Here is a 25,135-nt window from a genome sequence, read left to right on the forward strand (position 1 = left end):
TGCAGAAGTAACTGCAGTTTTGCCATTAAAAGTAATGCCAAAAACTGGGCCGGGCGCAGTAGCTCACGCCTGTAATCCCAGCACTTTGGGAGGCGGAGGCGGGTGGATCACGAGGTCAGGAGATCGAGACCACCCTGGCTAACACGGTGAAACCCCGTCTCTACTAAAAATACAAAAAATTAGCTGGGCATAGTGGCGAGCGCCTGTAGTCCCAGCTACTCCGGAGTCTGAGGCAGGAGAATGGCGTGAACCTGGGAGGCGGAGCTTGCAGGGAGCCGAGATCGCGCCACTGCACTCCAGCCTAGTGACAGAGAGAGACTCGGTCTCAAAAAAAATTAAAAAAAAGGAATGCCAAAAACTGCAATTACTTTTGCACCAGTCTAATATTATGCCAGTTTCTTCCTCGGCAAAGAACATAATGCGAATATTCTTTGCAGAAGAAGAAACTGGTATAGATAAAAAATCTCAATTCTGTATATAAAAAGAACATCAGAGAAAAAATAAATGAAGAAAACAAAATCTTTTTTGTTTTTCTTATTCTTAATAAATGTAAAAATGAAAGTTTAAGTAATAATGATAAGAAGGTATTAGGTGATTATAGTATGTGGATAATTAAACTAATAAATTATAGTCTTTTTAACAACCAGTGCTGAAACAATTGTGTCTATATGCAAAAAAAAAAAAAAAAAACCCTAAATACTAATCATGTACCTTTCACAAAAATTAATTCCAAAGAAATCATAGATTTAAACATAAACCATAAAACTATAATTTTATAGATAAACTAGATGTCCTTGTCCTTGATGATGAGGTTTAATTTAATTTTTTATGGGCACACAGTAGGAATATATATTTATGAGGTACATGGGATATTTTGACACAGGCTTAAAATACATAATAATCACATTAGGGTAAGTGGGGTATCCATCACCTCAAACATTTATCCTTTCTCTTTCTGACAAACAATCCAATGATACTATTTTCGTTACTTTAAAATGTGTAATAATTTACTACTGACTGCAGTTACCATGTCCTGATATAAAATACTAGATCTTATTTGATCTACCTAACTATATTCTTGTAACAATTTGCCATCCCAATTTCCACCACCCACTCTCCTTCCCAGCTTCTGGTAGCCATCATTCTTCTCTCCAATCCAACTTCATGAGTTCAATTGTATTAAATTTTAGCTTTCACAGATAAGTGAGAACATGTGAAATTTATCCTTCTGTGCCGGGCTTATTTCACTTAACAAAATAGCCTCCAATTTCATCCATGTTGTTGCAAATAACAGAATCTCTCCTTTTTTTTTTTTGAGACAGAGTTTCACTCTTGTTAACCAGGCTGGAGTGCAATGGCACGATCTCAGCTCACTGCAACCTCCACCTCTCAGGTTCAAGCGATTCTTCTGCCTCAGCCTCCCGAATAGCTCCGAATAGCTGGGATTACAGGCATGAACCAGCATGCCCAGCTAATTTTTGTATTTTTAGTAGAGATGGGGTTTCTCCATGTTGGTCAGGCTGGTCTCGAACTTCCAACCTCAGGTGATCCGCCTGCCTCGGCCTCCCAAATGCTGGTATTACAGGTGTAAGCCACCATGCCTGGCCCCAGAATCTCTCTCTCTTTTTTTTTATGGCTGCATAGTATTCCATTGTTAATATGTACCACATTTTCTTTATCCATTCATCTGTTGATAAACACTTAGGTTTCTTCTTAATCTTGGCTGTTGTAAACAGTGCTGCAATAAAAATGACACTGCAGATATCCTTGGATATAATGGTTTCCTTTCTTTTGGGTATATAACTAGCACTGGGATTGCTGGATCATATGCTAGTTTTATTTTTAGTTTTTTGAGGAGCCTCCAAAGTGTTCTCCATACTGGTTGTACTAATTTAGTTTCCCAGAAACTGTAATAATTTTCCCACATCTTCTGCACATCCTTTTCTCCTCATCCTCTCCAGCATTTGTTGTTGCATGTCTTTAGAATAAAAGCCATATTAACTGGGATGGGATTATATCTCAGTGTAGTTTTGATTTTCATTTCTCTGATGTTCAATGACATTGAGCACTTTTTCATATACCTGTTTGCCATTTGTATGTCTTCTTTTGAGAAATATCTATTCATATATTTTGCCCACTTTTAATATGATTATTAGATTTCTTCCTATGAGTTGCTTCAGCTCCTATTAATCCCTTGACAGACGAATAGTTTACACATATTTTCTCCCATTCTGTGGTTTGTGTCTTCACTTTGTTGATTGTTTCCTTTGCTGCGCAGAAACTTTTTAAATTGACACGATCCCATTTGTTCATTTTTGCTTTGGTTGTCTGTGCTTATTGGGTGTTACTTAAGAAACATTTGCCAGGACCGATGTTTTGGAGGGTTTCACCAATGTTTTCTCTTAGTGGTTTCATAATTTGAGGTCTTAGATTTAAATCTTGAATTTATTTTTATTGGATTTGTGTATATGATGAGAGTTGGCATCTAGTTTCATTTTTCTGCATATGGCTATCCAGCTTTCCCAGCACCATTTATTGAAGAGACTGTCCTTTTTCCAATGCATGTTCTTGTCATCTTTGCCAAAAAGGAGTTCACTGTAGATGTACAGATTTATTTCTGGTTCTCTATTCTGTTCCATTAGTCGACGTGTCTGTATTTGTGCTGGTGCCATATTGTTTTGGTTACTACTGTTCTGTAGTATAATTTAAAGTCAGGTATGTGATTCCTCCAGTTTTTTTGTTTTTCTTTTTGCTCAGGATGGTTTTGTCTCTTCTAGGTCTTTTGTGGCTTCATATAAATTTTAATTTTTTTTCTCTTTCTGTGAAGAATACTATTGGTATTTTGATAGGGTTTATATTGAATCTATAGATAGCTCCTGGTAGTATGGACCTTTCAATAATATTTACTCTTCCAATTCATAAAAATAAAATATTTTTCCTTTTTCTGCCTCCTCTTCAATTTCTTGCATCAATATTTATCATTTTTATTGCGGAGATCTCTCAATTCTTTGCTTAAGTTTACCCCTAGTTATTGTATTAGTCTGTTCTCACACTGCTGTAAATAAATAACTGAGACTGGGTAATTTATAAAGAAAAGAGTTTTAACTGGCTTATGTTTCCACAGGCTGTACAGGAAGCAAACTTCTGACATCTGCTTGGATTCTGGGGAGGCCTCAGGAAACTTCCAATCATGGAAGAAGATGAAGGGGAAGCAGGCACATCTTACATGGCTGGAACAAGAGAAATGGTGGGCAAGGTGCTACACACTTTTAAACAATGAGATCTTGTGAGAAATCTACCATGAGGACAGCAATGGCGGGGGGTTGCTAAACCATTAAACCAATAGAAACCACTCCCATAATCCAATCACCTCCCACCAGGCCCCACCTCCAACACTGGGCATTATAATTTGACTGAGATTTGCCTGTTTCCTAGTTCCACATTTTCAAGTGTTCTTATAGAAGTGTCCCAATCTTCTGGTACCAATTTTCTATATTAGTCCATTCTCACACCCTCCCACTGGGTCCCTCCCACAACATGTGGGAACTCAAGATAAGATTTGGGTGGGGATACAGCCAAACCATATCATTCCAGCCCAGCCCCTCCCAAATCTCATGTCCTCACGTTTCAAAACCAATCATGCCTTCCCAGCAGTCCTTCAAAGTCTTAACTCATTTCAGCATTAACTCAAAAGCCCACAGTCCAAAGTGTCATTTGAGACAAGGCAAGTCCCTTCTGTCTATGAGCCTGTAATATCAAAAGCAAGTTAGTTACTTCCTAGATACAATGGGGGTAAAGGTGTTGGATAAATACAGCCATTCCAAATGGGAGACATTGGCCAAAACAAAGGAGTTACAGGCACCACGCAAGTTCAGAATCCAACAGGGCAGTCAAATCTTGAAGTTCCAAAATGATCTCTGACTCCCTGTCTCACAACCAGGTCATGCTGATGCAAGAGGTGGGTTCCCATGGTCTTGGGCACTTCCACCCCTTTGGCTCTACAGGGTACAGGCTCCCTCCCAGATGCTTTCATGGGCTGGTGTTGAGTGTCTCTGGCTTTTCCAGGTGCATGGCACAAGCTGTCAGTGGATCTACCATTCTGGTGTCTGGAGGACGGTGGCCCTCTTCTCACAGCTCCACTAGGTGGTGCCCCAGTTAGGACTCTGTGTGGGGGCTCTGACCCCACATTTCCCTTCTTCACTGCCCTAGCAGAAGTTCTCCAAGACAGCCTCACCCCTGAAGCAGATTTCTACCTAGACATCCAGACATTTCCATACATCCTTTGAAATCTTGGTGGAGGTTCCCAAAGCTCAATTCTTGACTTCTGTGCAACTGCAGGCCCATCACCACGTGGAAGCTTCCAAAGCTTTGGGCTTGCACCCTCTGAAGCAATGGCCTGAGCTCTAAGATGGCTTCTTTTAGCCAAGGCTGGGATGCAGGGCCCCAAGTCCCGAGACTGCACAAAGCAGCAAGGCCATGGCCCTGGTCCACAAAACCATTATTTCTTCTTAGGCCTCTGGGCCTGTGATGGGAGGGGCTGCCATGAAGTTCTCAGACATGCCTTGGAGACATTTTCCCTATTGTCTTGGTGATTAACATTTGGCTTCTAGTTACTTATGCAAATTTCTGCAGCTGGCTTGAGTTTCTCCTCACAAAATAGGTTTTTCTTTTCTATTGCATCATCAGGCAGCAAATTTTCCAAACTTTTATGCTCTGCTTCTCTTTTAAACATAAGTTTCCATTCCAAACCATATCTTGTGAATACATAAAACTGAATGCTTTTAACAGTACCCAAGTCCCACCTTGAATGCTTTGCTGCTTAGAAATTTCTTCCACTAGATGCCCTAAATCATCTCTCTCAATTTAAAAGTTCCACAAATCTCCAGAACAGGCAACATATCGCCAGTCTCTTTGCTAAAGCATAACAAGAGTCAACTTTCCTCAAGTTCTCAATAAGTTCCTCATGTCCATCTGAGACCACCTCAACCTAGACTGTTGTGCATATCACTATCAGTGTTTTGGTCAAAGCCATTCAACAAGTCTCTAGGAAGTTCCAAACTTTCCCACATCCTTCCATCTTCTGAGCCCTCCAAGTCTCTAGGAAGTTCCAAACTTTGCCACATTTTCCTATCTTCTTCTGAGCCCTCCAAACTATTCCAGTCTCTGCCTGTTACCCAGTTCTAAAGTCGCTTTCACATTTTTAGATATCCTTATAGCAGCACCCCACTCTACCAGTACCAATTTACTATATTAGTCTGTTCTCACACTGCTAATAAAGACATACCAAACACTGGGTAATTTATAAAGGAAAAAGGTTTAACTAACTCACAATTCCAGGGAGGCCTCACAATCATGGCTGAAGGCAAATGAAGAGCAAAGTCACATCTTACATGGCAGCAGGCAAGAGAGCTTGGGCAGGGGAACTCCCATTTATAAAGCCATCAGATCTTGTGAGACTTATTCACTACCACAAGAACAGTATGAGGGAAACCAACCTCATGTTTCAATTATCTTCACATGACCCTGCCTTAACTCGTGGGGATTATTACAATTCAATGTGAGATTTAGTTGTAGACACAGCCAAATCATATCATCGACAAAATTTTACTTTTTGAATGTTTTAAGACTTGTCTTACGACTTCACATATTGTCTATCCTTGAGAATGATCCATTTGCTGAGAAGAATGTGTATTCTGCAGCCATTGGATGAAATGTTCTATAAATATCTATTAGGTTCATTTGTTCTATAGTGTAGATTAAGTCTATTGTTTCTTTGGTGATTTTCTGCCTGGATATGCTGTCCAGGGCTGACAGTGGAATGCTGAAGTGTCCAGCTATTCTTTTATTGGGATCTATCTCTGTCTTTAGCTCTAATAATATTTGCTTTATATACCTCGGTGCTCTAGTGCTTACTGCAGATTACAACTGTTATATCCTCTTGCTGAATTGACTACTTCATGATTATATAATGACCTTCTTTTTCTGTTTTTATAAATTTTGTCTTTAAATCTATTTTTTTCTGATATAATTGTCATCCCGTTATTTTCAGTGTACATGTGTCTATACAGGTAAAGTGTGTTCATGAGTTTCTTGTAAGCCAACAGATCACTGGGTCTTGTCTATATATAAACAAGGGTTGGAATGAATATATATGTGTGTGTGTGTGTGCGCATGTGTGTGTGAATTATATATTTATATATGGTACATATATTTGAATTATATATACATAGTATATATAATATTAAAAAGTGCTATATGTTAACAGGGTTCCGATGTATATATATGTACATTCACTCACTCTATGTCTTTTGATTGGAAAGTTTAATCTATTTACGTTCAATGTATTTTATTGATAAGTAAGGACTTACTCCTGCCATCTTGTTGTTTGTTTTCTGGTTGTTTAGTGGCCTTTCTTTTTTCTTTTATTCCTGTCTTCCTTTTAGTGAAGGTGATTTTCTCTGATGGTGTGTTTTAATTTCTTGCTTTTTATTTGTTGTGTATCTGCCATTTTTTTAATCTGAAGTTACTGTTAGACTTGGAAATAATATCTTATAACCCATTTTCTTAAATTGATGAACATTTCATACTTATTGCATAAACAAACTAACAAGCAAAGAGAAAACTAATAAAAGCCCTACATTTAATTTCATCCTTCTGCTTTTCAACTTTTATTATTTCTATTTATTTCTTATTATACTGTCTCTGTATTGAAAAGTTGTTGTGATTATTAGTTTTGATAGGTTCATCTTTCAGTCTTCCTACTCAATATGCAAGTAGTTTACACATCACAGTTACAGTGTTATAATATACTGTGTCTTTCTGTGTTAACTATAACCAGTGAATCTTGTACCTTCAGATCTTTTCTTATTACTGATTAATGTTGTTTTCTTTCTAGTTAAAGAAATTCCCTTAGCATTACTTGTAGGACATGTCTGTTGTTGATAAAGTCTCTCAGCTTTTGTTTGTCTGGAAAGTCTATTTTTTTCATGTTTGTGGGATATTTTCACTGCATATTCTATTCTAGAATTATTTTTTTCTTCAGCACTTTAAATATGTGATGCCACTCTCTCCTGGCCTATAGTTTCCACTAAGAATCCTGTGGCCAGCCATGTTGGAGCTACTTTTATGTTATTTATTTCTTTCCCCTTGCTGCTTTTAGGATCCTTTCTTTCTCCTTTATCTTCAGAAGTTTGATTATTAAATATCTTTAAGTTGTATTATTTGGATTAAACCTGCTTGGTGTTCTATAACCTTCTTGTGCTTGAATATTTATGGCTTTTTCTAGGTTTGAAAAGTTATCTGTTATCCCTTTAAATCAACTTTCTACCTAGATCTCTCTTTACTTGTTTTCTGGCTATTTTCTAGATCTCATAAGTGTACCATATTCCTCTTAATTATTTTTTCTTTTGTCTCCTGTGACTGTATATTTTCAAATAGCCTGTTTTTGAGCTCATTCACTCTTTCTTCTGCTTGATCAATTCTGCTGTTAAGAGACTGTAATGCATTCTTCAGTATGTCAATTGCATTTTTAGCTATAGAATTTCTGCTTGATTTTTTAAAATTATTTCAATCCCTTTGTTAAATTTATATGATAAGGTTCTAAATTCCTTGTCTGCGTTATCTTGAATTTTGTTAGGCTTCCTCAAGATAGCTATTTTGAGTTCTTTTTCTGAAAGTTCACATATCTCTGTCTCTCTAAGACTGGTCACTGATGACTTACATAGTTCATTTGGTGTGGTAACATTTTCTTGAATAGTCTTGATGCTTGTGAATATTCTTTGGTTTCTGGCCATTGAAGAGTTAGGTATTTATAGTAGTCTTTGCAGTCCAGGATTGTTTGTACCTATCTTTCTTTGGACGGTTTTCCAAGTATTCAAAGGAGGTTGGGTGTTGTGATCTAAGTGTTTGGTCACTGCAGCCTTAAAGGCTCTTCAGTTAGCTTGTATTGAATGCTGCCAGTCCTGATTCTCTTCATTCAGAGCAGTGGATTCTCTTCAAGCTCAGGGAAGATCCAAAAATACTGCAGAAGCCAAGACTGGAATCAGAGGCCCCAGGAGCTCTCTTGGTATTCTACAGTTCTGTGGCCAAAGTGGCACCCAAGCTGCGAGACAAAGTCCCCTTTTGTATTAGTCCATTTTCACACTGCTGATAAAGACATAGTGGAGACTAAGCAATTTACAAAAGAAAGAGTTTTATTGGACTTACAGTTCCACATGGCTGGGGAGGCCTCACAATTATGGTGGAAGGCCAGGAGGAACAAGTCACATCTTATGTGGATGGCAGCAGGCAAAGAGAGAACTTGTGCAGCGAAAGTCCCATTTTTAAAATCATCAGATCTCATGAGACCAATTCACTTTCACATGACTTTGTGTGCCTTAAGTGTGGGCTGTGCACAGTGACTTCCTTTCCAAGAGTACAGGTAGAAAGGAGGATAAAAGAGTATTTTTTACCATGTAGAAACCTGAAAAACATTACCACAGCCAGATGATCAATACTAACACAACAATAAGTCATGTTGATAACATGCACTCTTGATATGATGTGATAAGAATGGCCTTTGACCTTTTTGTTATTTCTTCCAAAACACATCTTTAGTCTAATCTCAGAAAAATATCAAATAATCTCAATAGGGGACACTCTACAAAATACCTGACCAGTCCTCCTCAAAATTGTCAACGTCATCAAAAACATGGCAAGTCCGAGAAAGTGTCACAGCTGAGAGGAGCCTAAGGAGACGGGATAGATAAATGTTATGTGGTATCCTGGGTGGGATCCTGGAACTAAAAGCTGACATTTGTGCTGCCTGTGATGGAGACTAAGTGAAGAGTGTGTGTTGCAGGGAGTAAGGATCTTGTTTTAGGGTGGGTGGAGTGAGCATTGAAAAGTCAAAATGACACTGAAGTAAATTAATTGAGTTTAAGAGGCATTTTGTAACAGAAATGCATGTATCTGTTGGCTACTACAGAGCTCTTTATTCATCACATGTTGCAGTCTTTTTCATCTTTATCTTTGTTATGAAAACCATATTGCTGAATATCTCATCTGTGCTCAAACATGGTGTACATAACTCATATGTTGTCAAGTCAAAAGAGTTTGTGTTTACATTTTGACCTTTTAACTCTAGCTTTGATGTCTTTCTGACTAAGGGTAAGGATAAAAATTTGAGAAGCATGAAACTATTTAAATACCTTTCTTTTGTGTCTCCTTCACCCAGTTTTATTTTCATAAGCTACCTGAGCATTTCTGACCTTACCCATAGTCTCAAATACCAAGAGTTCCATTGAGATGGTGAAGGTAAGTTATATTGGCAATACCATTTTCTTATTTATCATTTGCCTGCAGTTAGAGCTGCAGTTCCCATTTTTATCCTGTCAATTTTAGTGAAATAGCATAGTGCTTCAAAAAACACATTTGTGGAGCTCTTACCGTGTGCCAGCTCTGTGCGTGAGCCAGGCAATTAAAGATAGGTAATAGCCATTCTGCTATTCAGCCCCTTTTTGAAGGCATCACTGCAGGTGAATTGCAAATGTGTCCTGGCGACTGTGTAATTGAGCAATGCTGCACACGAGGCCCAATGTGAAAAGGGTCAGGCTGTGAGGCAGAGATGCACCTGAGTCCAGGTGACAGATGGGGCATCTGACACAGTAGGGATTTGCACTTGATCCTATTGACAGGGAGAGAAGCTGGAAAAATATAATTGTGTGTTGTGACGTTATCAAAATTTTACCTTATTTGTAATATTTTGGGGCTGGAGTGAAGGATGTTCCAGTTGGAATAGGCAGGGGAAACAAGAAGCAGAGAAATCAGTTCAAAGGTCATTTCCATTGGCCAGAAAAAAGGTAAGGAAGATCAAGAGTAAGATAGAGGTAGGCTGGGAGCGGTGGCTCAAGCCTGTAATCCCAGCACTTTGGGAAGCCGAGGCGGGCGGATCACGAGGTCAGGAGATTGAGACCATCCTGGCTAAGATGGTGAAACTCCGTCTCTACTAAAATTACAAGAAATTAGCCAGGCGTGATGGTGGGCACCTGTAGTCCCAGCTACTCGGGACGCTGAGGCAGAAGAATGGCGTGAACCCGGGAGGCAAAGCTTGCAGTGAGCCGAAAGAGTGCCACTGCACTCCAGCCTGGGCCGCAGAGCGAGACTCCGTCTCAAAAAAAAAAAAAAAAAAAAAAAAGAGTAAGGCAGAGGCTAAGAGGATAGAAGAAAAAAGTGGCATCGTTGAATATGCACAAGATCGCATCAGCAGTCCTTGGTTATAGTAAGAGAAACTGAAGTCAAGTGATGAATCCTAGATCACTGCAGATGGAGACAAGAATGGTGCTCCGTGGGTTGTGATCCCACTGCCAGCTGGAGACAGACAGGATGTGGGGGCCAGCTGGAGCAAGGAGACAAGTTCCAGTGACTGCAGGGGCAGGGTGGGGGTTTGTGCACACTTTGTGGTAGTCATATGTGAACCTATTAGACAATGTATAGTTATTAAAACTTGAAAAAAAATAAGATATCATAAAATAACAAATTTTAGACTCAGCAGAAACTGGGTGGCTGAGACCCAGAATAGGCTGCCTGGGCACTGCCAGCAGCAATGTCTGTGCATGAGTGTCAAGCAGGACGGATGTGCTCACAGGGCTCCATTCCAGTCTGTGACATCTCTAACTCAGAAACTTGAAGCCGTGCATCTAGTATAATTCATGTAATTGTATTTTATTGAAATCTTCAAACATATATTTATATGCATTTGAAAACTTTATAGATATGTTTATATATAAAACTATACATATATTTTTAAAAAACTGATTTCTCAATATTTAAGAGGATTCCCCAGCTCCAATGAAGAAAATTCATATTAGTGGTGAAGAAGACTACTAGTTAATTAGTGATTAAATAATGTATTGCATTCTCTCACCAAACTTAACAGTATAAACCTAAAAAATAAAGCCAGAAATAAAATTAATAGATACAAAATAAACTATTCATTACCCTTGCCATGTTTTTGTTTCCTGCAATATCTTTGTTTCATTCAAAGAATATCGATTCTCCATCCCCATTTCTTCCCAAATATCCCAATGAATGCAATGTGCAACATTCAACATTTACTAAGCAAGATTGTCTGTGCCCAGGGTCATAGGTTAGGTTTACTTAATGTTGAGTTTATTGATGTTTATAAATCAAAGAAGTCTGAAGAGTATAGTGAAGATACTCATTTCAAGTAGTGTTGTTCTGTCGGTGCCAATATTTCAAATTGTTCCTATGAAACACTCAATAGTGAGGTCAATAATAACATCTTTTTCATTTTCCTACTAAGGCACAGTCATAAAAAACCATCCATGGCCTGATATTTTCTCCCCATGCCCTTTCAGACAGAATCACTTCATGTGTTACCAGCCTCACTCTCCACTGGATGAACTGCAGAAGGCCTGAAAAAGGACAGCCAGCCACTTCTAGCAGACCTTGGAAGAATCAGTCTCCTTTTAAACAAAGCTCTAATTTAATATTTTTATAGTAAATAAAAAAGAAAGTGGAAGATGCCTGCATTTTTGCTAAAGCATAATATAAAAAGAACAGAAAAGAACCACACCCTGCAAACCCATGCTTCAGACAACCAGACACTAGCGAGGTGGATGCTTCAGACAACCAGACGCTAGGGAGGTGGGTGCTTCAGACAAGCAGACGCTAGGGAGGTGGGTGCTTCAGACAACCAGGTGCTATGGAGGTGAATGCTTCAGACAACCAGATGCTAGAAAGGTGGATTGCAGATGACTTACTTTCTGCAGTTTGAAAGCTTATACATTGTATCTGAGGACTAAGTAATGTTTTGTATTGGATAAAACAAATTTCATTTCAATAAAATTTTCAATTTCTTTTTTAATTTTTTCACTGACCTGCTTGTCATTCAGGAGCACATTGCTTAATTTTTGTGTATTTTTACATTAATAGTTTCCAAAGTAGCTCTTGTTATTAATTTCTAGTTTAAATAAAACAAATTTTAAAACTTCAAAAAATAAAAATATTTTTAGAACCTGTTTTTATCACTTTGCTTCACCCTGAACCCTTATTTTCTCAGAGGCTTCTCATCTGCTATTCTCCGTCTCTGGCCCTCTCCCCTCTCCAACTCCCCAAAGAACCAAAGTAGAAAATTATCTCCTTAGAAAATGCATATCTATCCTTAGTAATCAGCTCAACCTTGATCTTTAGAGTGAAAATGTTATAGGTTAAATTTAAATAAAATACATGCTATTATAGGTTAAATTTATATGTTGAGATCTTAATCCCAAAAACTCCAAATGTGACCTTAATTGAAGACAGGGTTGTTGAAGATGTAATTAATTAAGGTGAAGGACTTAGGATGGGCCCTAATCCAATATGACTAGTGTCTTTATTAATAGGGGAAACATGGACACACATACACACACACACACACACACACACACACACACAGAGATAGAGAGAGAGAAAGATAACGCAGTGAACATGAAGTCAGACACCAGCGTGATGTTTCTACAAGCCAAGGGGTGCCAAAAGTTGTCAGCAAACTCCCAGAATACCCCACATGACTGTGGAGATTTTGAGGTCAAATGTTGTCTCCCCAAATTTTTAGCCCCCGATAACTTGTGTTTTACCACACAAAGAGTAGGCTCTCAACAATTGTGAGGAATGAGCCTTCTTGCTTTTAAATTTTATGGCTCCTTGTATGTCTGTTGCATCTCACTTTATGTATTTACTGGGTATTACGTGTTTGTGCACAAATATTATATTCTCTTCAGCTTCTAATTTCCTTGATGGGAAATCCCATGTCTTAGGTGTATTTGTTCCGCAGTCTTCTATATTTTCTGATGTATTTTAAGAGCTCAAATCGAAGAGAATCTGTTATAGCCAAGTAAGTTTCTATCAGATAGACCCTCCTACAGATAATAACTATACTCTCTAGACAAACTAAAAACAAAGCAAAACAAACCAAAATGACAAAGCAGGCAAAATATAAAGCAGCATCAATAATTGAAAGACGAATGGTTAAGAATAACTTTACTATTTTATAGACTTTAGTTTCAAGGAAAGCTGTACTCCATGCCAAGTTTTGTGGACACAATCCTTGAAAATTTGTACTATTCCTGCATTGAAAAACCAAAAGACAGAATTCAAGGCAGACTTATGTACTGGGTAGTAAGATATTCTGGAAACAAGAAAACTGGAGAGGGACATTCTAGGTATAAACTGTCAAAATCTCTGGCTCTATTCTGAACCATGCAGATGAAGATTGCAAACAGCTCAGCTAAGGATGAAACAACTCAAATTAGTTTTGTGCTGACACCTAAGAAACAGAGTTTAAAATTGAGCTCAATAAAGTAAATTGCCTGCTACAGAAAATTATAATACTATTAAAAGAATAAAAACATAATCCGTGGTCTTCACAGCATTATATTTACAATTTCTGGGATACAGGGCAAAATACTAGACATGAAGAAACCAAAAAAATGTGACTCATTCTCAAGAGAAGAGAAAATTAACTGAGACCAACCCTATGATAGCCTGAAGGACAAAATGAGTGGACAACACTTTAAAGTAGTGATTATAACTAATGCCATTGAAACGTCTTCATAATGAATGAAATGATAAACATCTCAGCAGAGAATCCTCTATCTGTATAGACAAATAAGACAATTGTAAAACCAAAAGATATAGCATGAGTACACATTCTCCAGAAAAAAGTAATCAATAGAATGTGTATGTGAGAGAAGAGAAAAATTGGGAGGAAACGACACACACAATTATGGAGACCGAGAAGTTCCATGGGCTGCTGTTGTTAAGCTGGGAATTCAGAGAAGCTGGGGACTTGATGGTGTAATTCATTCTGGGTCCAGAGATCTGAAAACTAGGGAAGCCAGTGAAGTAGATCCTAGTTTGAGGGTAGAGAAAATGAGATGAGATATTTTAGCGCAAACACTAAGGCAGAAACAAAAGGTGAAAATTACTCCTTCTTCCACTGGATTACTCAGTTCATGGATTCAAATGTAAATATTATCTAGAAACACCCTCACAGACACATCCAGCAACAGTCTTTTATTGAGCAATCCATGGCCCAAATAAGTTGACATAAAATTAACCATCATAGATAAAATAAGAAAAATAAAAATATTCAATGGATAAGCATAACAGAAAAAAGAGATGGAAAGGGAAAGAGTGAGTGAACTGGAAGACAGATAAATATAAATTATACAGTCTGAGAAACATTTATCTCTAATGTCTCACTCTCTCTCTCTCTTTCATCTTAATCAAAAGCCTTTAGTGTCTCTTCATTACTTTATGTTGTTCTTAAATTATGAGATATAAGCTGTTGTTTTTTTTTAATTTTGATTAATCACAGAAGAGTGTTTCAGAAATTGGGTACATCTCACAATTGATTAATTGAGAGATAAATGTCATTCAAACTTTATATTATCTCTTCTAAAGACCTGTTATGTGGAAGTCGCATTTTTATATATTTCTTAATGTATTATCTTATTTAAAGATCATGATGTCACTTGCATGCAATTGTGTGTACTTCAACTTCACACACACACACATATTTGTTTCCCACACCATGCTGAAAAATATTAAGTTATTAGTTTCATGGGTTTACCATGATTATCTACATATGAAGTACATGAAGTGACAAGGTCTGTGTATACATGTGAGTGTACATTAAAAAAGCAACTAGCAGCTGGGCGCGGTGGCTCACACCTGTAATCCCAGCACTTTGGGAGGCCAAGGCGGGCAGATCACAAATCTGCCAAATCACATTTTGGAGTGACCAAAAATCACTCTTCATTTTTGTCAGAGACAATATTCAAAATACAGTGCAGAGAAGATGTACTCAAACAGAACATAGTAATCTTTCTGAATAGAGGGGGTAGAGGAAAGAGTTCAGGGTGCTAGTTACAATTGGAATTTTTACAGCAGAATAACAAAGAGGAGAGAGATATGGAGAATTCACTACACATAATCCCTTTAAGTCTGTTGCTCTATGTGAGTAAGGTAAAACTAAGTAAAGGTAAACAAAAAACTCCTGAGTTTCTATAAGTAGAACTATTCCAAAAACGTGTAATGAGTTGGAAAACATTTGAATTCTGAAGATCTAGAGAAGAAAGAACTTGCTAAAACACGTGGCATTTAGTAGATGGGAGGGAAAGATTATGCTTTGTATTATTCTAATATCCAAAACCTGTAAATATATTGTTACACAGGCAAGGGGAAATTAAGTTTGCAGATAAAATTAAGTTAGATAATCAGATGACCTTGGGATACAGATATTAACCTTGATTATCTGGGTGGACCCAATGTGACCACAAGGACCCTTGTAAGAGAGAGAGAAAAACAGGACAGTCAGTCTCCAAATGATGCAGTGTAAGAAACATGTGACTTGCCTTTACTGGGTTTGAAGATAAAAGGGAGCCCATGCCAAGGAATTGAAACACCTCTAAAAGTTGGGAAATAAAAGAAACAGATTATACCCTAAAGAAAGTACAGCACTGTTGACACTTTCATTTTAGCTCAGTGAAACTTATTTCAGACTTCTGATTGACTAGATTGTAAAATAATAATAAATTTACAATGTTTTAAGCCTCTATGTTTGTGGAAATTTGCTACAACAATAATAGGAAACAAATATATGGCTTAATAGTAGAGTTCAACAAAGCAACAAATAAAGTCTAATCTAGAGACTTAAAAGGAAGCCTAAAGATAATCTGTAGTTTACTTAATAACCTGACAAAACAAAATTCAATACTTCTTTTAGGAAAGCAACACAATAGAAATATTCAACTTCCTAATGAGGACACTGTCAAACATCTAGTCAAAAATTACTAGACAGGCAAAGAAACAAAATATTGTAACATGGAATGAAAAAAGTCTTTTTAAAAGTCATTAGAGAAATAATTGAAAATAACAGATGTAATGGAATTATCAGATGATCACCTTAAAACAGCTATTAAAATGCTCTGTGACTTAAAGCAAAAGGAATACATAATGAAAATTGGAATGAAAATTACAAAAAAAAGAGAACCAAATGCAAATTATAAAGTTAAAATTATCAGCATCTGAAATAGATACTTACAATAATATCTAAGTTAATAAATACTGCCATATAATTATTTCTTGAATTAAATATAAACAAACCAAATTGACGTACTGAAAGAAAAGAGACAAGAAAAAATTACATAAGCAGCCATAATGAAATGTGACATGCTACCAAGAATTCTAACATACATAGAACCGGATTCGCTGAAGAAACAAAAAATAGTGTGAATGAAAAATGCCTAAATTTTCACTATGCTTTTCAAATTTGATTAAAAACTTGTATATTGAAAAAACTCAAAAAGCAGCACTGAGATAAACAAAGGGAAAACACCACCAAAATATATAATAATCAAGTTATCAAAAATGAGTAATAAGAAGAAAATCATAAGAGAGACAGAGAAGAAATAGATATTTTATATAAGCAAACAGAATTACAAAGGACCGTAGGTTTATAATCAGAAAATATGCAATCCACAAGATAAAAAATAATATTTTTAAAGTAATAAAATAAGTAAATTTGTATATCTAGAAAAATGCTTTTTTAAAAAAAAATAGAATTTTCAGACAAAAAACTTGAAATAATATTTTCCTGCAGAGCTTCAATATAGAAAAGGTTAAAATAGTTTTTGGGTGCTGAATTAAAGGATGTTGGATGGCAACTTGGACTACAAAAAGAAATGAAGAGTGAGAGAAGAGGGAAGTATATGTGCAAATTTTTTAATGTTTTTTTAATTGTGAAATTATGAGCTACTTGATAATTTAAAACAAAAATAAGAACAAGGTTTAAGGGCTTATAATATATGCAGAAATATAATATATGCAGAAATAAAATATATAATACTTGCAGAAATATCAAATAATGGGAGAGAGAAAATGAAAGTACATAATGTAAGTTTATATTTTGTGTGAATTGGTGGAATACAATTTGAAGGTAGAAAGTGAGATATTAGAATACACATTAGAAACCTTAAATCAACTACAAAAAGAGATGTAATTGGTAAGATAATAATACAGTAAAATTATTTAATAATACATTTAATGTGAAAGAAGCAGAGACAAAGGATAATAAAATATTATAATATTTTAGTAATCAAATATTAAGACACAAGACAAACTCACCAATATTGGCAAGTAAGTGTGAGTGATCAAACTCTGCAATTAAAAGACTGAGATTGTCACAATGGATAAAAAGTAGAATCTAACAATATGCTGCCTACAAGAAACATATTTAACATTCAGAGACAGATAATTTAAAACTATGGGAAAAGATATACACTACAAACACTATTGATAAGAAATTTGGAATGGTTATAGTAATATTAATTAAAACCAACTTCAGGATAAATAATTTTATCAGAGATGAAGGGACATTTTACAATGATAAAAGGATAAATTAGTTAAGAATGCACAACAACATTAACTGATTATGCACCTACATATAGAATATCAAATGTATTCAGGAAGAGTACACAGAACTGAAAGAAAATGGAAAAACTCACAATTTTAATTGAATATTTCATCACATTTCTTACAGCAAGTGACAGTATATAGAAAGAAAATTAGTCACTATTAACCAAGTCAAATTTATTTAAAAATGTAGAATGCTCTGCAATGACAGCAGAATTGTCATTCCTTTCAGACACACATTAAAAATTTATCAAGAAAGATCTTATAATATGCCACAATAAGTTTCAGTAAACATAAAAGAACATAAAAGAATTAAAAATTTAAAAGAATTAAAATCATATAGAAAATATTATCTTATCACAACAGAATTGAATTAAAATCAATAACAATAATATGTCTATAAAATCCTTCCAAATATTTGGAAATTAGTTAAAACACTTTTTAAAATCTCAAGCAAGATTAAAAATATTTTAACTGAATCATGAGAAAAACAGCATTTTAAAACTTGTTGTTGATAAATCAATTTCCACAGGATAATTTACAACCTGAAATATTTTATTTTTAAAAAGTTTAAAATCAATGATCTAAGCTTCTGTCTTGAGAATGTAGAGGGGGGGAACAAATTGAATCTCAAAATAAGTAGGAGTAAGGAAATATTAATAATCAGAAAAAGAATTAACAAAATAGAAAAGAGAAAAACAGCAGAGAAAATTAATGCCAATAAAGCCAGTTACTTTGAAGAGTTCAACAAAACTGGTAACTGCAAAGCTAGACAGATCAACATAAAAAGAGACGAGTAAAGTTACCAATACCTGAATTGAAAGTAGGCATATCACTGAATATCTTAAACATATTAAAAGAATAACAATCCAACAATATGAATTCTGCTACAATTTCGTTAAATTAAGCATAATAGACAAACTTATTCTAAGAAACAAATTACTGAAACAGACCCAAGAAGAAATAAAGATTATGAATACCCTTGTACTTGTTAGGTAATTAAAATATTTTCACAAAACCAAATCAAAATGAAAGAAAATCCTTACAGCACCTAGGTATTGTCAATGATACATGATAGAATTTCTTCTTACAGGAAAACAATTTCATTTTTTTCTCACAACCTTTAAAAAAAAGAGAGAGAAAGAGAACACTTCCTAACTGAATTGATGAAGTTAGAATTACCTAAATAAACCAAATTCAGACAGAAAATGACAAGAAAAAGAAAAAGCTAGAAACCAGTATACCTCATGATTATATCTGAAAAGAATTCTAATCATGTTTTAGCACATTGGATTAAGAAATATATAAGAAAGACAATACATCATAATCAAATGTGGTTTGTTGCAGAATACAAGGTTGTTTATCATTTAAAAATAAACATTAACCATTAGCCATTTTGATGAAATACAAAAAGGAAACCACATGATTATCTCAATACATATATAAAATAGTTTGACAAAGTCAGAGTCTGTTCATAATTTTAACACTCAGTAAATTAGGAAAAGAAGGGAACTCTCTTAACATGATTAACAACATGTGCTGAAAAACCTACAGCTAACATCATACTGAATGAAGAACAATGAGTTTTTTCTTCGTGACATTGAAATTAAAATAAAAAAAAAACATGCTTTTATCTTTTTGCTTTCAGCTTTTAAAAGAGGTTCAAGCTAGAACATTAAACCAAGAAAAAGAACTAAAAGAAACACAGTTCAAACAGGAAAAAATAAACTATCTTTATTCATAGACCATAACAGAATATATAAAAATCATAAAGAATCTACAAAAAAGGTAATACTCACTAAAATTCGTCTGTAAGTAAAAATTTCAAGGTTGTAGTATAAAAATTCAAAAAATTAATTCCTATATTTCTGCATACTTGTAATGAATAGTTATATTATTCGTAAAAAAGAAACATTTACCACAACATTGAAAACTTCAAGTACTTAGAACATTAAATTAAGCAAATATGTGTAAAACATGTACACTAAAATCTGCAGAATATTGTCAAATGTTTAAAGAAGACCTTGATAAATGGAGATATAGAAAGTTCCTGGATTAGACAATTCAATATTATTAAAATTTCAATTAAAAAATGATCTCTGTCTATAATCCCAGCATTTTGGGAGGCCAAGGCAGGTGGATCATCTGAGGTCAGCAGTTTGAGACTAGTCTGGCCAACATGGTGAAACACTGTGTCTACTGAAAATACAAAAATTAGCTGGGCATGGTGGCAAGCACCTGTAATCCCAGCTACTCAGGGGGCTGAGGCAGGAGAATCGCTTGTACCCAGGTGGCAGAGGTTGCAGTGAGCTGAGATCGTACCATTGCACTCCAGCCTGGATGACAAGAGCAAAACTCCATTTCAAAAACAAAACAAAACAAAACAAATCTCTAATTCAATACATTCACAATCAAAGTCCTTGCAAAGTTTATGAACAAATTGACAATATAATTTTAAAATTTATGTGGAAATGCAAATGATGATAAAGAACTAAAATAATTTTGTTAAAGGAAGAATAAATTGTCAACACTAACCTCTCTGCTTTCCAAATTCTTCTTGAAGCTACAGAAATTAAGACACGATATTGATGAGATAAACATATAGTTCAATGGAATCAAATTGAACATATAGAAATAAACACACCTGTGTACATCCAGTTGATTTTCAACAAAGTTGTCAAAGTAACTCAGCAAGTAAAACATAGTCTTTTCAGCAAATGGTTCTTGAATATCTGATTTATCAGGAAAATGATGAACATTGAACCTTACCTTGTAAACTACTCTAAAATAAGCAGGAAGGAATCAACCAAATGCAAAATGTAACTAAGCATAAAAGCTAGAACAGAAAGATTTCTTTTTTTGTGGTGGGGGGAGAGAAAATCTTTAAGGTTTTGAAGAAGTGATAGACTTTCTAAAAATGTCACAGAATACAAAACATAAAAAAAAAACGATAAACTGAACTTTATCCAAAATTTTAAAAATCTGCTCTTCCAAAGACACCATTAAGAGAAAGAAAATTTTACACATTGGGAAATCTTCACAACACATAGATTAGGTAAAATTATTTTTTCAGTATTCATAAATAACTTTCATACCACAAGAACAAAGGGATAAACAATGCAGTTGAAAATGGAGAGATTTTTGAACAGACATCTCAGCAAAGATAACTCACATATGGTAAACATGCTCTTGGAAAGTTTCTCAAGATTACTCAGTGAAATACAAACTACCTAAAGAAAAACTGTAATGGCCCCAAAATTTAAACAACTTCAATGTCCATGAAGAGGTAAATCAATGAACGAAATGTGGTGTATTCATGACATAGGATACTCTTCAGCAACAAAAAAGAATGTAGTACAGATAAGTGCAATGACATGATTTTTCAAAACTTTTTCTTGGGAAAAAATGAACAAGGAACAATAAAATACATACTGTTTATTTCCATTAATGTAAAATTTTAAACAGGGAAACTAATTTTTGAGGACAGAAACCGAATCATTGATGTTCTAGGTCCAAAGGTAGGACTACAGATTGATTCCAATGGGGACTCAAATAACTATTTGGTGGTGATAGGAATTTCACTCTTCGTAGTGGATGTTGCATGGACCTACACAATTTTCGAAACTCATTGAGCTGTACACTTAAAATGGGTACAAAATGTATACCTCAATATAGCTGATTATTTTGGAAATAGTCAATCCTTTTACATACTTCAAATGGAGTTAACTGACCTGAAGATACTGAAAATTGTCCTCAATAGAATTAAGTGAAAATATGCAAAAACATGAGATACCTGGCTGCTGCTCACTGGGACCTTTCTTGGATGCCAGAATCCCAACTATCTTAGCTTCACATTTCTGAGTTCTGCCCTTGTTCCCCTCAGTGAAGCCAGCCTGCCAGGGAACCTGGTTTTGTAAAAGCTTTCCAACATGAGCTGCAAAACCAGTGTTTTCCCATGGAACCCGGAATTCTGAGCCAAGTGTGCTGAACAGTCCAGACCTTGCTGCACTCCTGGATATTCTTCTGCTAAGGCCCTTAGTCATGGACAATCAACCCATCTCTTTCAGTGTATTCAAGTACACGTGTCCCTTTAGTAGGAATAAAACACCAGCATTGCACTGTTTATACATGGCTAGATATGCTGATGCGGTCAGGAACAATTCTTCAGGAATCATGAAGGACTTATTCATGACAGAATGGAGAAATTGACATGCTTTAAAAAATGCATTTTATAACATCCTACTCATTTAATGTCTGCATCAAAGCAATTGTTCTAATGTACATATGTCTGCACACACGGATGTTGAGTGCCCTGAACATCTGCTATTTGCAATGTGCTAAGCTAAGACGTAGGGATACTATGTTGGGTGATACATGACTAATCCCTATGGAACATAGAAATTTAAAAGAAAAACAAACATTTCGTCGAGTCATTAAACACAAACAAATGTATATTTTTTCAGAAAAGTAAGGGATATTGCTGTTAAAATATTTCTTAAGCATATATTTTTAATCTTGCAATGGCTGTATATGTTTATTCCTCATACCTCTCCTCTGTTTCGCATTTTTTTTCTTTTTCATTTTGACGATATTTCTACAATTTCAGTCTTATCCTAGATTTATGAGTGAGCTAAAAAAAGCATAATGCAATGTGTATTGTAACTAAAGGAGCTATACTGTTGTCTGTTATGTCTGTTATCTTACCCAAGTTAAAAACAGACAAATAAAACAAAGCAAAAATAAAGAAAACAAACCAAAGATTTCTCCTTCAGTGACACTCAGGTATTTTCCCAATACAACTTGCCACATTTCTTGTCTTTTCATCCTTCAGAAAAACATTTTGGAAAGTACTGATCATTTCACATTTCTAAGTGTTTTTCTTTTTATAACGTATTACCCCAGGTAAGAATGTGTGCTTTTCCCAGTCAACTGAAAGAAAATTGCCAATGACAGAAAACTGCTCTTTGTTTAATTATCGTTAAACTTTGCCATTGGTTGCTATAACGATGAACCTATCAGGTATCTGAAAGTCCTTTCAAAGCTGGTTTCACCATCTGCCTCCTAACAGGGGCCCCCAAGTCCTCTTTTAGAGATGAGTTTTATTTTCTTATATTATTCGTAAAAAAGCAGCATTCTAGCCCTGAAGACTGCTCAAAGGAACATACTGACATCTATGTACCACCTAACTAGAAACAAATTGATAAACTTCTGAAACACTCTTTGAAAATGGAGGCAGTGCGGTCGACTTGCCAGAGCTGCTTTTATGCCTCATCCTGGTACCCTAGAAACTGCTGTCAAGCTCCATTTTATTCCATGTGTGGCCTGACAGTTCTAAGGGGAAAGTGTATCCTAATTCTTCCAAATAAATTAGATTTCAGCCATCTTAAAATGAAAACACAGCCTCTGCTGAAGTTATAAACAGACCCTATTGAATAAAGTATCAGCAGAGGCTCCTACCGTTATCTCGAGCAGAGGTTCAGGACTGCAGGACAGCAACGTTCATCATATCTTTGTAGTCCTAGTAATGCAAATTAATCAACAGGTAAATAGAATGTGAAAGAGGATTCCGCCCATGGAGAGTGCATCTCATTTTTTTTTACCAAAAAGACAAAGATGAAAGAAAGGAAGAAGAAAGAAATAGAGGGATGTAGAGGGAGGAAAGAAGAAGGAGGAGAGTTTGGGGCAATAAAGCATATTTTAAATTCAGATTTAAGACACACACACACAAACTAAGATATTTTTAATGATTAGCATACACTTGGGGATGCTATCCAATTACGTTGTTATCTGATGAATGCATGTAAATTTTTTTTTTAAATGCCTGTATTTTAATATATATAGGTATATGTTAGATTCCTGGAATTTGAAAGTGTGGGTAAAAAATAGTAAAAAAACAGATATTTTCTCTGTAGGATTAAGGAACATACATACATTTGATGAAAAGTTAATTAGACTTAATTAAAAAGATAAGTAATAATGTAAAGTAAGAGAAACAGTCCATTTACAAATTGTTATAAATAATAACAATATATAAATTGTTAATAAATATTGTTAAGATCAGTGAGAGTGTGGGGATGTAATAATTTAACCATCAGTAATTATTACCATGGCAGAACAAGGTAATATTTTCTAATACAATAACAAAACTCAGATCTCAGAATGCTTTTGAATCTACTAATTAGTTTATCCTAAAGGTATCATGTTTTGACAGTAAGGCAAAAACTCCTGTAAACATGAGAGTATGCCTAAAATAGCATACCTACTTAAGATTGTGTTATCATAAGATTTTATCAATGAGTATAAAAACAATTTAGTGGCTTAATCTCTCTTTTAATGAGTGTTACTATGTTAATACTCAGGACCATTTAGAAAAGTAAAACCAATACAGTTTGAGACAACAAGCAAAAAATTCCTAGAATATTTCTCAGTATTTAATTTTTCTCGATATATGCTCTATTAGGGAAAACTAAGGCAAAGGAAAACCAATTCTGGAAAAATTAGAACAAATGAAAATTTTCATCATTATTTTTATTGCAGACAGATTTTATTGTACCCATTATTCTAAAACATAGAAACAGATTCTATTAAAGAACAAAAAGAACAGAACTAATAAAAAGATGCAATAAGAAAATTCGTAAAACTATTTTATAAAGGCAATGAAAATACTGACAGAATTGTCAAATCGACTTCTTCAGAACTCTAGAAATTAACACAACTATCCAAAGAACATTCACTTAGGAACAACTAATGACTAACAAAATAGGGTTCGTGATGTTTTAACTCAATGTATTCCCATCTACTCCCTAACTCTGTGATATCCCTAACTGGCCAACATGGTGAAACCCCATCTCTACTAAAACAAAAAACACAAAAACTAGCCGGATGTAGTGGTACATGCCTGTAATCTCAGCTACTCAGGAGGCTGAGGCAGGAGACTCACTTGAACCTAGGAGGCAGAGGTTGCAGTGAGTCTTGATCATGCCATTGCACTCTAGCCAGGGTGACAAATCCCAAATAAGTTAAAAAAATAAATAAATAAAAAAAATAACCTCACACTAGTGAGTGGGGGAAGACTAGAGCTCTTCAAAAATCGCCAAATCCAGAAAATTTTCAGAACTTAACCTGTTTTGCAAATTCCTGAAAAACTCTATTTGCAGGATGTTTATGTGTCACCTGGCTCTGAGTTCCAAGAAAAAAGTCATATCCCAAGGCATTTCCAGAAACAATTAACTGTCATTGTTTTTAACACTGCAGCTACCTGAGACTGCCCAACCAGTAAGATCAAATTGGGTCATGTGATTTTAATAGGGTCTTTGAAAAGTTCCAACATATTTTTTGGGCCCTAGAAGACCATATACACGTGCAAAGCTGTACAAATGCCCAAAGCTGTATGAAAGACCTGAGACAGCCCAGTCATCTTCAGTTGACTTTTACACCCTGTAACAGCAATAATTGAGGGCTAAGTCAGAGTTGTAAAATACCTGTGAGATGAGGGTGTGCCCCAGCCTACACACATGGAGTCCATGGCAGAGCATGGAAGACTTACTAGCTCATGGCATTAAGGGGAACTTCTGACTAATCATTGGCTGACAACTAAGCTAACCAAGCAGAGATTTCAGTGGCTACACAATTCAGCATCCTGTGGGACACCACTAAACATAGTCAAATATAAATGAGC

The sequence above is a fragment of the Pongo abelii genome, chromosome 4 (genome assembly GCF_028885655.2).
Source record: "Pongo abelii isolate AG06213 chromosome 4, NHGRI_mPonAbe1-v2.0_pri, whole genome shotgun sequence".
NCBI classification, from domain to species: Eukaryota; Metazoa; Chordata; class Mammalia; order Primates; family Hominidae; genus Pongo; species Pongo abelii.